Below are 14,655 nucleotides of genomic sequence, written 5' to 3' on the forward strand. Positions count from 1 at the left end.
TCAAAATCTGACTATGATATTCCTATGAGTTTTCTTCATAGGATCTCTTTTAAGTGGTGATTGATGAATTTTTTCTATTTCTATTATCTCCCTCCCCTCTGTTCTAATGTTACAAGACAATTTTCTTTAATTATTTGTTGTATTATTGTATCAAGATTCTTTTTTTATCATCATAACTTTCAGTTAGAACAATTATTTTTATATTTTCTCTTCTTGATCTATTCTCCAAATCTATTGTTTTTCTTATAAGATGTTTCACTTTCTCTTCTATTTTTTTCATTATTTATATTCTGGTTAACCATTTCTTGATCCGTTATAATTTCGCTGGTTTCACTTTGCCCAATTCTAATTTTCAAGGTGTCATTTACTTCCTTAAGATTCTAGATCTTCTTTTCTAATTGATTGACTTTCCTTTCATAACCTTCTTGTTTTTCTTGGATTATTCTTGGTTTTGTTTTTTTTTTTTAGTTTTTCCTCCATCTCTGTCATTTGATTTTTAAAGTCTTTTTTAAGATCTTCTATGAATTGGGGGGGGGGGGGGGGGGGCGGGAGGTTGACATTACTCTTTGAGGGTTTCCTTACTTCAATATCCTCTTCTGAAGATGATCCTGGTCATCTCTATTCCCATGAGAGCTTTCTTATGGATTTTTTCTCCTTTGTGAATTTTTTTTTTTTTTGTGGTAACACACACACACACACACACACACGTGCCATTTGTTGTTTAAGCAGCTTGTGGCTGGATGTTAAAAAGGAACCTAGCCTGTGTTCCTATTCATATTTATCTCCACCCACACTTTGTTTGCCCTAAGATGCTGCTTTAACTCTTTTGTGGGAGAATATCTTGAGAGCCTGAAATTTTCTAATCTACTCCACCACCTTTCCAGAATCCTCTCAGTCTTCCTCCTACTATGCCATTTTTACAATATTTAACACTGCTCTGCCAGAATTCATCCCTTATATTTTCCTTAGATTTTACTCTTCATTTCTTAGATTTTACTCTTCATTTCATTCCTCTTCAGGTTCTGCTCCTGACTCTCCAAGCAAGCATTCATCCCATTGCAGTTCTCTTACCCTGAAAGATCACTTCTCCCCACAAGTCCCTTCAACTGATCTTTTGTTCAGTTCCCCCTAAGACCTACTGGAACTTCCATTTTAACAAAAGTGTTCAAACTAGGCATATTCTCTCCTTCCTTCCTCTTCTATTTCTGTTCCTGAATATCCAGACTTTCTCTACTGAAGCTGCAGCACGCACAGCACTCACACCCTGGCTAAAACAAGATTAATGGTAACTAATAGGCCTCAAACTTGTCAATGAGTTAGGGGGATGTCTACCCAAAGCAGATGAAGACTTCCCCCAGCAGAATGAGCAGATAAGAACAATCTGCCCCAGAGGCCATGAAGATAGCTGAAGCAGGTGCTATGGCAGGGTTCAGAGCTTGGTCAAACATCAAAGATCCCAAAGTCATCCACTGCCTCCTGAGCCACACTGAAACTTCAATGACTCCAGAAGAGTGAGAGAGGCTGAAGATTGTGTAACTCTGCCTCACCTGAATTCAACTGATATGCAAGTCAAGACATCACCCCATGAAGTCACCAGCCATCTTTGAAATGAAGGCCATAAAACAACCTCAAAACAATATAAATTCCACTATACCATCCCAGAAAGTCTAGCCCACCATGTAGTAATAAAATCTGCTGACCTGATTTTCTCCTGATTCAGCTGTATGAACTTACCAACTATGTGATTTCCAGTAAGCCTCAGTTTCCTCCTCTGTAAAATGCAGACAGCAATTCCTGCTGAGACTACTTACTCCCAGAAGTGTTTGTTACAAGGACCAAACATATTTATTATGTGGAAGGGCTGTGTAATCTGTAAAGTGCTAAGTACAAATATAAGATATAATGACTACTATAATCCTCAATCCCCTGGATTTGCTGGTAGTCTCAGAATAAAAGCAGAAACCTAATTTACCAGGTTCCAGCCTAGAGGATTTTCATTTCACAGAAGCAAGCTGGTCACAAGCCCTTTCCTGACCAGATCTATATATTTTCAAATGCTGAAGATCAACAACGTCAGGGAGACAAAGTTATCTCCAACTGGACCCCACTAAAATCTAGAAGACTCCTTGTCAGGTTGAAGGACAGCCAACACACTCAACTACCATCAATTTAGAAAAAGACATTAACAATGTTTTTGTCATCATAAAGTAGGGAATGGTGAAAAAGTGGTGTCAAGAAAGCCCTTTAGGAATATGCCTTTTATATTTTACCAATCAAGCTTCTGAATCAGTTACCTTCTTATTAATAGTCAGAGACAGTTTTAAATGTGAGTGAAACCAGAAGATGTAGCATGACCTTATATCACCTTACTAAGGTTCTCTTATAATAAACAAAGATAAATAACCATTTTTGTCTTTGCCTAACCCAACATCTGACAAATAGCAGAAATTTAATAAATACTTGTTCCCTGCTTGGGGGCGGAGCCAAGATGGTGGAGTAGAAAGACCCACATACACATACACATACCCTAGCTCACCCCCACAGCACATAAAATACCTGTAAAGAAAGACTCTCAACAAATTCTAGAGCAGCAGAAGTCACAGAACAACAGAGTGGAGGAGATTTCCAGCCCAGGGTGACCTCAAAGGACGCAAAAGGTCTGTCGCACCTGACGTGGAGCAGAGCCCAGCCCAGCCTTGGACAAGGGCACAGCACCAAGAAGAGGATCAGAGCAGGCCTCGGGGGTGGAATCCCCAGCAGCAGTCACAGCAGTTTGCAGATCCCTCAACCCATAGGCACCAAAGGTCAATGAAAGGGTTTTTTCAGCTGGCTGAGAAGGGAGGAGGGTCTTCCCATGGCTCCAGCCTCAGGCAACAGCAGCAGAGGCCTCATCAGGCAGCAACAGCTCCCACAGCAGCCCAGATCCATTGCTGAATCATAAAACCCCTGAGGGATCTGAGCAGCTAATCAGCCCTGTGTGGCGGCCCTGCCTCCACCTAATGCTCCTGGGGAATTGAGCAGCTCATCTGAATCTCAGCCCCCAGTGCTGGCTTGGTGGAACTGGAGGCCAGATGGTTGTGGAGAAGGAACTACTACTCACAGATTCTGGGCACAAAAGTTTCTAGTTGCTCCCACACCAGTGTACAAGCTTGATTGTGCCACCTTGGAAGAACTGAGATCTTACAGATCCCCAGAGTATATCCTACTCTTGACAAAGGACCCAAAAGTCAAGTACCTGGTTGGGAAAATGCCCAAAAAAGGGAAAAAAAATAAGACTATAGAACGTTACTTTCTTGGTGAACAGACATTTCCTCCCTTCCTTTCAGATGAGGAAGAACAATGCTTACCATCAGGGAAAGACATAAAAGTCAAGGCTTCTGTATCCCTAACATCCAAAATAAATATACCATGGGCTCAGGCCATGGAAGAGCTCAAAAAGGATTTTGAAAATCAAATTAGAGAGGTGGAGGAAAAATTGGGAAGAGAAATGAGAGAGATGCAAGAAAATCATGAAAAGCAAGTCAACAACTTGCTAAAGGAGACCCAAAAAATGCTGAAGAAAATAACAACTTGAAAAATAGTCTAACTCAATTGGCAAAAGAGGTTCAAAAGACCAATGAGGAGAAGAATGCTTTAAAAAGCAGAATGAGCCAAATGGAAAAGGAGCTTCAAAAGCTCACTGAAGAAAATAGTTCTTTCAAAATTAAAATGGAACAGATGAAGGCTAATGACTTTATGAGAAACCAAGAAATCACAAAGCAAAACCAAAAGAATGAAAAAATGGAAGAGAATGTGAAATAACTCATTGGAAAAACAACTGACCTGGAAAATAGATCCAGGAGAGACAATTTAAAAATTATGGGACTACCTGAAAGCCATGATCAAAAAAAGAGCCTAGACATCATCTTTCATGAAATTGTCAAAGAAAACTGCCCTGAGATTCTAGAACCAGAGGGCAAAATAAGTATTCAAAGAATCCACAGAACACTGCCTGAAAGAGATCCAAAAAGAGAAACTCCTAGGAACATTGTGGCCAAATTCCAGAATTCCCAGGTCAAGGAGAAAATACTGCAAGCAGCTAGAAAGAAACAATTCAAGTATTGTGGAAATACAATCAGGATAACACAAGATCTAGCAGCTTCTATATTAAGGGATTGAAGGGCATGGAATAGGATATTTCAGAAGTCAAAGGAACTAGGACTAAAACCAAGAATCACCTACCCAGCAAAACTGAGTATAATACTTCAGGGAAAAAACTGGTCTTTCAATGAAATAGAGGAGTTTCAAGCATTCTTGATGAAAAGACCAGAGCTGAAAAGATAATTTGACTTTCAAACACAAGAATGAAGAGAAGCATGAAAAAGTAAATAGCAAAGAGAAGTCATAAGGGACTTACTAAAGTTGAACTGTTTACATTCCTACATGGAAAGACAATATTTGTAACTCTTGAAACTTTTCAGTATCTGGGTACTGGGTGGGATTACATACACACATGCACACGCACATGCACACACACAGAGACAGAATGCACAGAGTGAATTGAAGAGGATGGGATCATATCTTAAAAAAATGAAATCAAGCAGTGAGAGAGAAATATATTGGGAGGAGAAAGGGAGAAATGGAATGGGGCAAATTATCTCTCATAAAAGAGGCAAGCAAAAGACTTCTCAATAGAGGGGAAAAAGGGAGGAGGTAAGAGGGAAAACGTGAAGCTTACTCTCCTCACATTTGACTCAAGGAAGGAATAAAATGCACACTCATTTTGGTATGAAAACCTATCTTACAATACAGGAAAGTGGGGGAGAAGGGGATTAGCAGGGTGGGGAGGATGATGGAAGGGAGGGCAATGGGAGGAGGGAGCCATTAGAAGTCAACACTCTTGGGGAAGGACAAGGTCAAAAGAGAGACTAGAAGGAATGGGGGGCAGGATAGGATGGAGGGAAATATAGTTAGTCTTACACAACATGACTATTATGGAAGTCATTTGCAAAACTACATATAAACAGCCTACATTGAATTGCTTGCCTTCCCAATGGGGATGGCTGGGGAGGGAGAAAGGAAGAGAAGTTGGGACTCAAAGTTTTAGGAACAACTGTTGAGTATTGTTCTTGCACACAACTGGGAAATCAGAAATACAGGTAATGGGGTACAGAAATTTATTTTGCCCTGCAGGACTAAAGAAAAGATGGGGATAAGGGAAGGGAGGGATGTTAGAAGGGAGGGCAGATTGGTGGTAGGGGTAAATTAGAATGCTTGGCATTTTGGGGTGGGGGGCAGGGATGGGGAGAAAATTTGAAACTCAAAATTTTGTGGAAATGAATGTTGAAAATTTAAAGTAAATAAATAAATAAATCTTCAGAAATAAATAAATAAATAAATGAGTGCGTGTTGATTGACTGACAAGGCGACAGTAAGAGAACATCTAGCTATCCTTCATGAATTCAAGTCAACAAGTACTTCTTCATTCCAGGTCCTGAAAAACCTGAAGTAAATGAATGTCTATAAACCCTGAAGAGAACATCAACAGCAGCAGTGGCCACAAGGCTAGAGCAAGGCAAATGTCCTGATTTTCAAAGAAGGCAAAAGTGTGGAGAATGCAAGCAGCTTTAGTCCAATGAGCCTGACTACTATTCGCCCAAGGTAGACATCAAAAATGACCAGCTGATGTCTTTGTGGTGGCCAAGAACTGAAAATTGATGGGATGCCCATCAATTGGGAAATGGCTGAACAAGTGGCAGTATATGAATGTAAAGGAATACTATTGTGCTATAAGAAATGATGAACAGGAAGATTTCAGAGAGGCCTGGAAGGACTTAAATGAACTGATGCTGAGTGAAAGGAGCAGAACCAAGAGAACTTTGTACACAGCAACAACCACAATGTGCAAGGCATTTTTCTGGTAGACTTAGCCCTTCACAGCAATGCAAGGACCTAAAAAATTCCCAATGGACTCTTGAGGCAAAATGTCATCCACATCCAGAAAAAGAACTATGGAACTGGAACACAGAATGAAGCAGAACATTTTCTCTTGTATTATGTTTTGTTTTGTTTGGGTTTTTCTCATGGTTTCTCCCATTTATTTTAATTCTTCTATGCAACATGACTAATGTGAAAATGTGTTTAATAAGAATGTATCTGTAGAACCCAAATAAGATTGCATGCCATCTTGGGGAGGGAAAGCAGAGGGAGGGGGAGAAAATCTTAGACTTTTGGAAGCAGTTGTAGAAAACTGAAAACAAATAAATTAATTAAAAAATGAAGAAAAAAAAGAAAACGACCAACTTAAAAAAAATAATAATGTTGACACTTTACTGTTCCAAAGAGCTCTATATATGCAAACGTGAAAAACTCCTTTGCTCTCCATAAGGGCCCTTATGGGAAAGGTACTGGCAGTACTCACTGGCAGCATCACGTCCCCCACCCTGACACACAAGACCCAGAAGAGCCAGAGGACAGGAGTTCTAGGGCCATTTTCAGCTTGCTTATTTCTCTATCATAAGTCCTCAATGGAAAAAGATACAAAACCGAGCTGGTTCCATCCTCTACAAATCCAGGCCTAGATACTTAACTAGCAGAGAGACTCTGGGCAAGTTACCACTTCTAACGTGCTCAGTGTGCTCTTCTGGAAAATGGGGGTGATAACAATAGCATTTACCTGCCAGAACCATAAGCATAAAACAAGATAACATTTGTAAAGTATTTTGCAAACCTTAAAGGGCTCCATAAATTCTGTATTAACCTATAAGCTACCCTTATCAATCGCTACCTCACTTATAATGTGTATCCAAACTTTTTTTTCCATCCCTTTTCATTCCCCAATGCAGCTCTCCCCATATACATACATAAGCAGCAGATGATTGAGGATCCAACTACACTGAGAAGACTGATGGCACAGTCAGTGGAACAAGGGCTCAATTTGAGTCCCAGGATCTGGACTGAAGTTCTGATGCTCTGTGTTACCTCAGGCAAATCAGTTATCTTCTCTGAGCCCGGTAGTCTCAAACAACGAATTCTGACCAATGTATGACCTCTGAGGTCTTTTCTGCCTCTGATCCAATGATCTGCTCCACCATTCCATTCCCCATAATTTCTCTGAGCATCACCCAATTGCACCTCTATCCTTTGACATGAACAAGATATGGTGATTCCTCACTAAACTGTGTTTTTTTATTTCATTCCTCCCCCAGCCCTCTCTGCTCTGGCAATCATGCCCTCTCATGTGTTCAGTCTTTCACTCCCCATTGGCCCCTTTCCCCTCCGGCTACAGATGCGCTCACTTCTACAAAATGAATCGTAAAAAACAGTTCCCTTGAATCCATCTTCTCTCTTCCACGCCATGTCTCCTCCCCTGTAAAGTTAAACTTCTTGAAAGAGTAATCAATGCCCATGACTTCATTTCCTAACTGTTCCTCTCCCTTCAACACTTTATAAGCAGGATTCTCTCCCTCATACTCCACTGAAACTGCTCCCTCAAAGTTCTCTAACAACCTGACTATTTTCGGTTTTCACACAGCAGATAGTGTCAGATTATGGAAGAGCACAGCTGTCATTCATGGAGATGTCATTCATGCTTCAAAGAGCACAATATCATTTTTCCTTCAACAATGCATTATAAAATCACCAGCTCTAAATTTATTTGGTTTTGGTCCTGTCTATATGTTTAGCCTGGACTACCTGAATGGGTAGTAAGGTCTACAAATGTGTCACTGTGTGAAATAGGACTTCATTAAATTAAAAGTAAACATTTCTTTCAAACTTCAAAGGGAATCCCTTAGTTCTAGCATTCTAAAGTCCATTCTACAGAATGTTTAGCCTAATGAAACACTTCCTGACTTGAGGGACCTCAAGCCCTCTCAGGCTCCAAAGGAGCACTACTTTATTTTGTCATAGTAGTGCAGTTTCTCTTTTCCCTGCCCCATTAGACTATAAGCTCCATGAGGTTACCTAAACTTTCTGTCTTCTCCCAGGACCTAGCATTGTTCTTCACAGCCAACATCAATGCTTCATGTTTACTGAAAAGAAGCATACAGAACTAAAAAGCTTAACTTTGGTTTTCTTAAAAGAAACAGTATTCAGATCTCTTCTATGCCTCAATGCAGATTTTAAATCATACTGTTGTTCAGTTGTTTTCATTGAGCCCAACTCTTCATGACTCCATTTGGAGTTTTCTTAGTATAGAGACTAGAGTGATTTGCCATTTCCTTCTCTAGCTCATTTTACAGATGAAGAGACTGAGACAAACAGGATTAAGTGACTTGGCCACGGTCACAAAAGCCAGTTTGTAGCTCAGGAAGATGAGTCTTCCTGACTCCAGGTCAGGTACTCCATCCACTGTGCCACCTAGCTGCCCAAATCATACTGAATGCCATGTGAAATGTATGTTTCCTTGCAGTTCCTTCACTATACATAGTTGAGTGCCCTTCATGATAGGTTCCCCACAAGACTCATTGTGGTCACTAAGGCCACAGATCTCTGACTGAAACCAAGCTGTCCACTTAACCAGAGTGCCTCTGAGTGCTAAAACAGGATTATTTCATATCTCTTCTACCATCTGATGCTCTGTACCTTCTGAGTATCTGCTTCTCTCTAAATAGAACTAAAGGAGAGCCAATCACTTAACTCGTCAAAACCAGCCTAAATATGAATGTGGGTCAGTGGCAATAAAACTGCTCTTTCTCCTCTTACAGCATCTAAATATAAACAGGAAGATCAAATTGCAACCTGAGATGGGAGGCCATATGCAATATAGTATCTAGCATCTCACTACTCACAGAACCTAAAAGCTGAAAAGGAGAGACCATGGCACAGTGAAAAAAACACTAGATTTGGAGTCATACACATGGATTCGAATGCTGATTCCACTTATGGACTACATCACACTGGACAAGTCCCTTTCTTATCTTCTCTGAGCAGAAGTTTCCTCACGTGAAAAATGAAGTGATCCCTCTTAAATTCATGATCCCTGGAAATTACCTCATCCAGAGGTTCCCAAATAGGGAACAGACTGGTCAGTCACAGAGCCTCATCTACAAGATCTTTATAGTTCAGCCTCACCACATCCAGCTCTCCTTAGGGCATTTCCTGGCAGGAAAGAGTGAAGACAGAAGAAAGACCCTTACCCTGCTCAGGATCTTTGCTGTAAATGTTTCCCTCCATCCTCCATAAGACTTTGTCAGACACTACCACCCCTTACTCCAGACAACTGCAAAGCTTTGGGGAACCAAGAAGTTGCTCTTTTTCATCAAAAGGTACAGGACTCCAGTGCCAATCCAAACTCTTCACTGGACATGTGAGAAGAAGTATAGAATATTGGATTTGAAGGGACTTTTCTATTTATTATCTAAAACATGAAAACCAGAACAGATGGCCTTAGAAGTTCCTTCCAACTCTTAAGTCTGTGATTCTGGAAAAGGAAGGACTAGATGACTGTCCAATTCTGAAAAATTACGAAGGGAAGTGACTTTCCCTAGGTCTCACAGCTAGCTAGTGAAAAGGGATGAGATTCAATCTAAATCACCTGGCTCTTAAGTTAATGCTCCTTCTACCATATCACACTGAGATATGGAATGGAAACCCCAACAAACTAAGAAAAAAAGCAACTGAAGACACTTCACTATTTGTTTCCTTGTCTTTCTACTCCGTGTATATTCCAAGAATGACGAAATCAGTGGTCAATTTAATTTGACACTGCTAGATACTGAAGCACTGTACTAGAGACTCATGAACACCATAATAGGCATTTTTTCTACATACAAGAAAATACAAAGATAATCTGCTCACACATCTGTAACATTTTACAGTTTACAAACTGCCTTCCTGGACTAGAAGGCCTCTGAAATTTCTTCTACATCTATATAATCCCATAAACTTCAGAGGTAGGTAGTGCAGAAATACTATCCCCACTCTACAGATTAGAAAGTGATGCCAAGAGAAATAAACCAACTTCTAAGGTCACATAGCTAGCACATTATGGGAGTCAGCATTCAAACCTAACTCTCCAGACTCTAACTATAGTGTTTTCATTATGCTATGTTTTCTTCACTCCTACTGAACTCCTGTGGCTCCAAAAATGATTTGTGTGAAGACTGACTTAACATATTAAAAGCTCTTAACTCCTGTGAGAATCTCTAAAAATGCTGTCATAGAGAACACGTAAATTAGTGTATCAGTTAAAGGTTCATGACAATGGTCTCTAAAACTGTCACCAAGGGGCACATAACTTCTAAAAGTAAATCCCCACAAGTAATATAAATGTTAAGTGAAATGCACAATTCCCTGATTTTCCTAACTCTAACCTGGCATTTTTCCCATAGGATATCCACTAATTTAAAGTTAATAAGGAAGACTAACTCTTCACCTTTCTGCTCTGTATCTTGAACTCTAGCAAATCAGATAATAAGCTTAATTCCAGTAAATGAGAATAATTATTCATCTGAGGGATGCCAATGGTCCTCAGCAGTACACCAAGGAGTTCACAAAAGGAACCTCTTTAACAGAATGGTGGGCCAGGGAAGCCAAATAAAGCAGGGTACAAGGAAAATGGCATTTGACAGAGGAGTTCATGGCCCTCTGGAAGAATTTCTAAGCTGAGCCCTAAAGTCCCACGGCAATTACATCAGCTCAATGACCTCCATAGACTAAGGTTCAAACTTCAAACTGTAACAGAGCCAAGAGGGACTGTGGGGCATGGACAGTGCTCAGTACAAGCTCTGTAAAGGACGGACACCCAATAAAAGCCTTAACTGATTAGCAAACAGACTCACACTGACCCCTGGTGATAATTAACATCCCTACAGCCAAAGGTTTGGACCAAAATTTGATCCGTGGAAAGGATACCATCATCATATGACAGAAGAAGGTGTCAAGTAAAAGGCAGAAGATGCTGAAATGCTACAATGATTACTTTGATTCTATTCCTCAATTATATTTGGTCTTTTTCAAAGACCAAAGCTCTCACCAGGCTTGCAGATGTCCTTTGATTCAGATTTTTGTTTTGTGGTGTTTGGGGTTTTTTTTTAAACACCCAAAACACACACACATCCATTCTTCCTGTGGTTTTTACCCAAGAACCTGTGGAGTTCTTTTTTGTAATACTGGTCAAAGGAAACAGCCCTAACTCTCAACAATTTCGTGAGAGATTATCCATTCGTGTCAAGATTTCATCAAATATATGCTAGTGCCAGCTATGGCTTCTGAAGTTATTAATCTAAAGAAATCACAAGAGGAAGCATGGTGCAAAGGAAAGATCTTTTGTCTTGGATTCAGGAGACCATGGTTCAGGTACAGCAACTTCTTAAGGAAGTCTGGAAACTTTCCTTCTAAATATGAAAAATAAAATTTAATGTTTTAAAAAAAAATTCTGTATCAGAGCAGTTCTGTGCTTTACTTCTGAAATAGTCTTGTTTCTAAACTTATATATTCTCTATCATTCCTAAAGTACCAAGAACATTGCAGGGGCTGAGGAGGAGGGCAAAGAGAAACCAGCTGTGTTTTTATAATTATGGAACCTAAGTGTGATTATTGACAATTAAAATAATAATGATATTTTTAATAGGAATATGAGTGTAAAATGCTATTCTACTTCACCTTTTATCTATCATGTTCCTTCTAGACCCTTTACAAAATTCCAAATATGGATCCCATTCTGCAACATTTCAATAATATTTCATCTTACCTATGAATTTACTTACATAAATTAAGTCCTCTATTTCACTGTACTATGCATAGTCCTCATACAGACAGTTGAGACCATGAATTTTACTACAGGCCCTCTTAAATACTGTTCTCCTGTACTCAATGCCTCACCAGAAAATAAAGTTTCTTACTTATTATATGTTAAAAAAGAAAGAAATGGCAAACCACTCCCGTCTCTTTGCCAAGAAAACCCCAAATGGGGTCACAAGAGTCAGACAGGACTGAAACAACTAAAATACAAAAGATAAAAACAATACAAGGTCTTCCCCCAGGGTATTCGAGGTTTTTGGCTCCATACTCTTTTTCACTATCTTCACAGAATGACTTTATTACAGGTATAGGTCATTCCCCCCTGCCCAGCCCCACCACACATGTATACCTCTCTGAAGGCCAGTGGGGGGCCGCAGGGTGTGGAGGAGGCCACAGAAAGGCAAGGGATGCAGCTCCACTCTCCATCTCCTCCCCAAATTGCTGCCTTGTATGACCTGGGGCAAGTGGCCTCCACTATCAGACAAGTTTCTAAGAAAGCATGCTATGAGCTACAAAGCCCTTTGCGATAGGGCAAGGAGGGCTAGGAAGGTCCCTAGGATCATCGGGTGTGGTGTGGAGGGGTGGGTCAGAAAGTATTCAGAGCTTGAAGAAGGTGAGGCTCCTCAGGTTCTTTTTCTCCAAGGTAGCCTGCACCAACTTGACTATGTCTTCGCTTTGCAACACACTAATGTTCCAACTAGTCACAAAGTTGAGACTTTTGGGCACAGAGTCGTCCTAGGAGTAGACCAGGTTGACTATGGTGCCGTGCACAACGACAGGCTCTTGCTGGAGATCTCATCAGCTAGAGCAAAAGCTGCAGCCAGGAGGGGCTAACAATCTTCAAACCTGGTTCTCCTCAGCTGACCAGTCCACTGCTCTGAGCTTCATCAGCCATCATCTTTCAGGCAGTGAAGGCCAACTCACTCACCAGGCTTCAGGTCCCTATAATCTGAAATAGATGCTGTGTTGTCCCTACATCTGCAGCCAGACCAATTTCTACCTCTTTCACCTAGAATCATGCATCCTGGGAACAGTATCTGATATCACAGGAAATGATGAGGTCCACTCCTCCCCAATGCAGCCACCATGGATAGTAGCAAAAACTGGTTTGGGACACTTCTCAAGGGCACTGATGGTGTAGATTCCAACTGACCTGGGCTGTGTTCTCCCATTGTGGCTGGATCAGCTCTCCACTAATATCGATAAGGTCAATACCTCACAAGAACATCTTTCCAGCCCCTAAAAAACACCACAGTCCTGCAGTGGGGATCCTGAGCAATCTTGTTGAAACATTCCACCATCTCCCTCCAGAATGCCTGTTCATAGCACTCCTCTACTCTGGCCAGTTTATTTACACGTGCAGGACGTGGTCCCCAGCTTTGGTCACTTTGAGGGATTCAACTTTGCCTAGGATTCTGCAAGCTCTTTAAAGGAGTTTGGGATAAAATGGGATAAAAGCTGAGGTGGGAGATGCAGCCAGTTCCTTCTTATGTTACCTTATCGTTGGTCTCCATATGATTCACCAGCAATGGGCACTGGTCTTCACCTTCCTGGACACATATCCCTGGAAGTCAGTATACCTGCTTTTATCAGTTCTCCAGAGTTGCTTCAGTATTACTCAGCAGAGAGTCATCAACTATTACAATTCTCCTCCTGGCTATTAATGGATGACAATCTGTTCACTGACAACATCATTTCCCAGAACATACAAAGTTACTTATTCCAGAAATGGAATAAAGAATATATTATGTTATACATGTATACACACATATTAATGTTACATGACTCCAAATGTTCAGTCATCATTCTTCCCTTCAGCCTTGGCATCACATATGTCCATCCTCCAACCTTCTGACCCACATAAAATTGCATTCTACTTAACAACTTTTTTTCTTCTTTGTATCCTCCATAAAGAACTGCTTCCATCCTTTCACAGAAAAGTTCGTTGTCACTGATAATTTTGAAAGCAGAAGTGTGTTGCTCTAATCCTTTCACTATTCCCACTAGGGATAAAAATCAATTTTACGTAATACAGACAGAAGTGCAAAGGGCACACTCCTAACAGATAACAGCAAAATTATTCCTAGCCTCAAAGCAAATTTCAGTCTTTTGTCTTTTGGGTACTTCTTTTGGAAAAACATCACTTGATCACTGTTAGTGTTTTGATGGCTCACAATGAGTGTAAAGAGCAATTGTTTCAGTTCCACCAGAAATTCTGAGGGTCCTTCCCTCCCATACTGATTGAAAGCAAAATAGGCCATCTTTTGCCTCAATTCTTACCTAGCCTTTAACTACTCAATGGCATTGCCTCAGACACTGAGAGCTGGGAAAGACCTTAGCTTAAAAAGACTGAGATCTCCTACTACATCCTGGACCATCACCAGTCATCTTGACTTAGGTCTTGCCACTGAACTCTGATGACCCTGGAGGAGAAGCTGAGGCTGAAGACTTTTAACAGCTCTACCTCACTTAAATCCAATTCACTTGCAAGTCAAGACAAAACCCTGCTGAAGTCACAGGTCCTCTTCGAGAACAAAGGATGCCCAACAACAATCCACACAAGTAATCACTGCAGCACGCTGGTAGCTATTTACACCCATTATGCATCTTTCCACAGTCCTCTGGGCTATCTGTAATTGTGATTCTTCTTAGGTGATAGTCATCACCAGGAGAATACTACAAAGTAATTATGGCCTGAATAATAACCAGAAACTAAAGAATGTCCCATTTACTGAAGTTACTTAGGGGCAAGTGGAATATGTCTTTCAAGTAGCCTTCATCACAGAAAGTAGCAGATGGTGAGGGTGGGAAGGCAAAACATGGTGAAGAAAGCAAGACTGGTGTGCATCTTTTCCCCCCATCATAAAAGTCACAAAATTTAAAGTTGGACAATACTCTCATCTTACAAAAGGGAAAAGAGGCCTACTGGAA

At 40.6% G+C, this 14,655-nt stretch overlaps 1 protein-coding gene and 1 pseudogene across 10 annotated transcripts in view; both read right to left on the reverse strand.

Moving 5' to 3' along the window:
• TTC7B (tetratricopeptide repeat domain 7B) overlaps positions 1 to 14,655 on the reverse strand; it is a 337,747-nt gene that overhangs the window by 270,202 nt on the left and 52,890 nt on the right. The gene's annotated exons all lie outside the window — the stretch shown is intronic.
• On the reverse strand, positions 686 to 14,324 carry LOC140513885 (delta(3,5)-Delta(2,4)-dienoyl-CoA isomerase, mitochondrial pseudogene; annotated as a pseudogene).

This window comes from Notamacropus eugenii, chromosome 7, assembly GCF_028372415.1.
Source record: "Notamacropus eugenii isolate mMacEug1 chromosome 7, mMacEug1.pri_v2, whole genome shotgun sequence".
NCBI classification, from domain to species: domain Eukaryota; kingdom Metazoa; phylum Chordata; class Mammalia; order Diprotodontia; family Macropodidae; genus Notamacropus; species Notamacropus eugenii.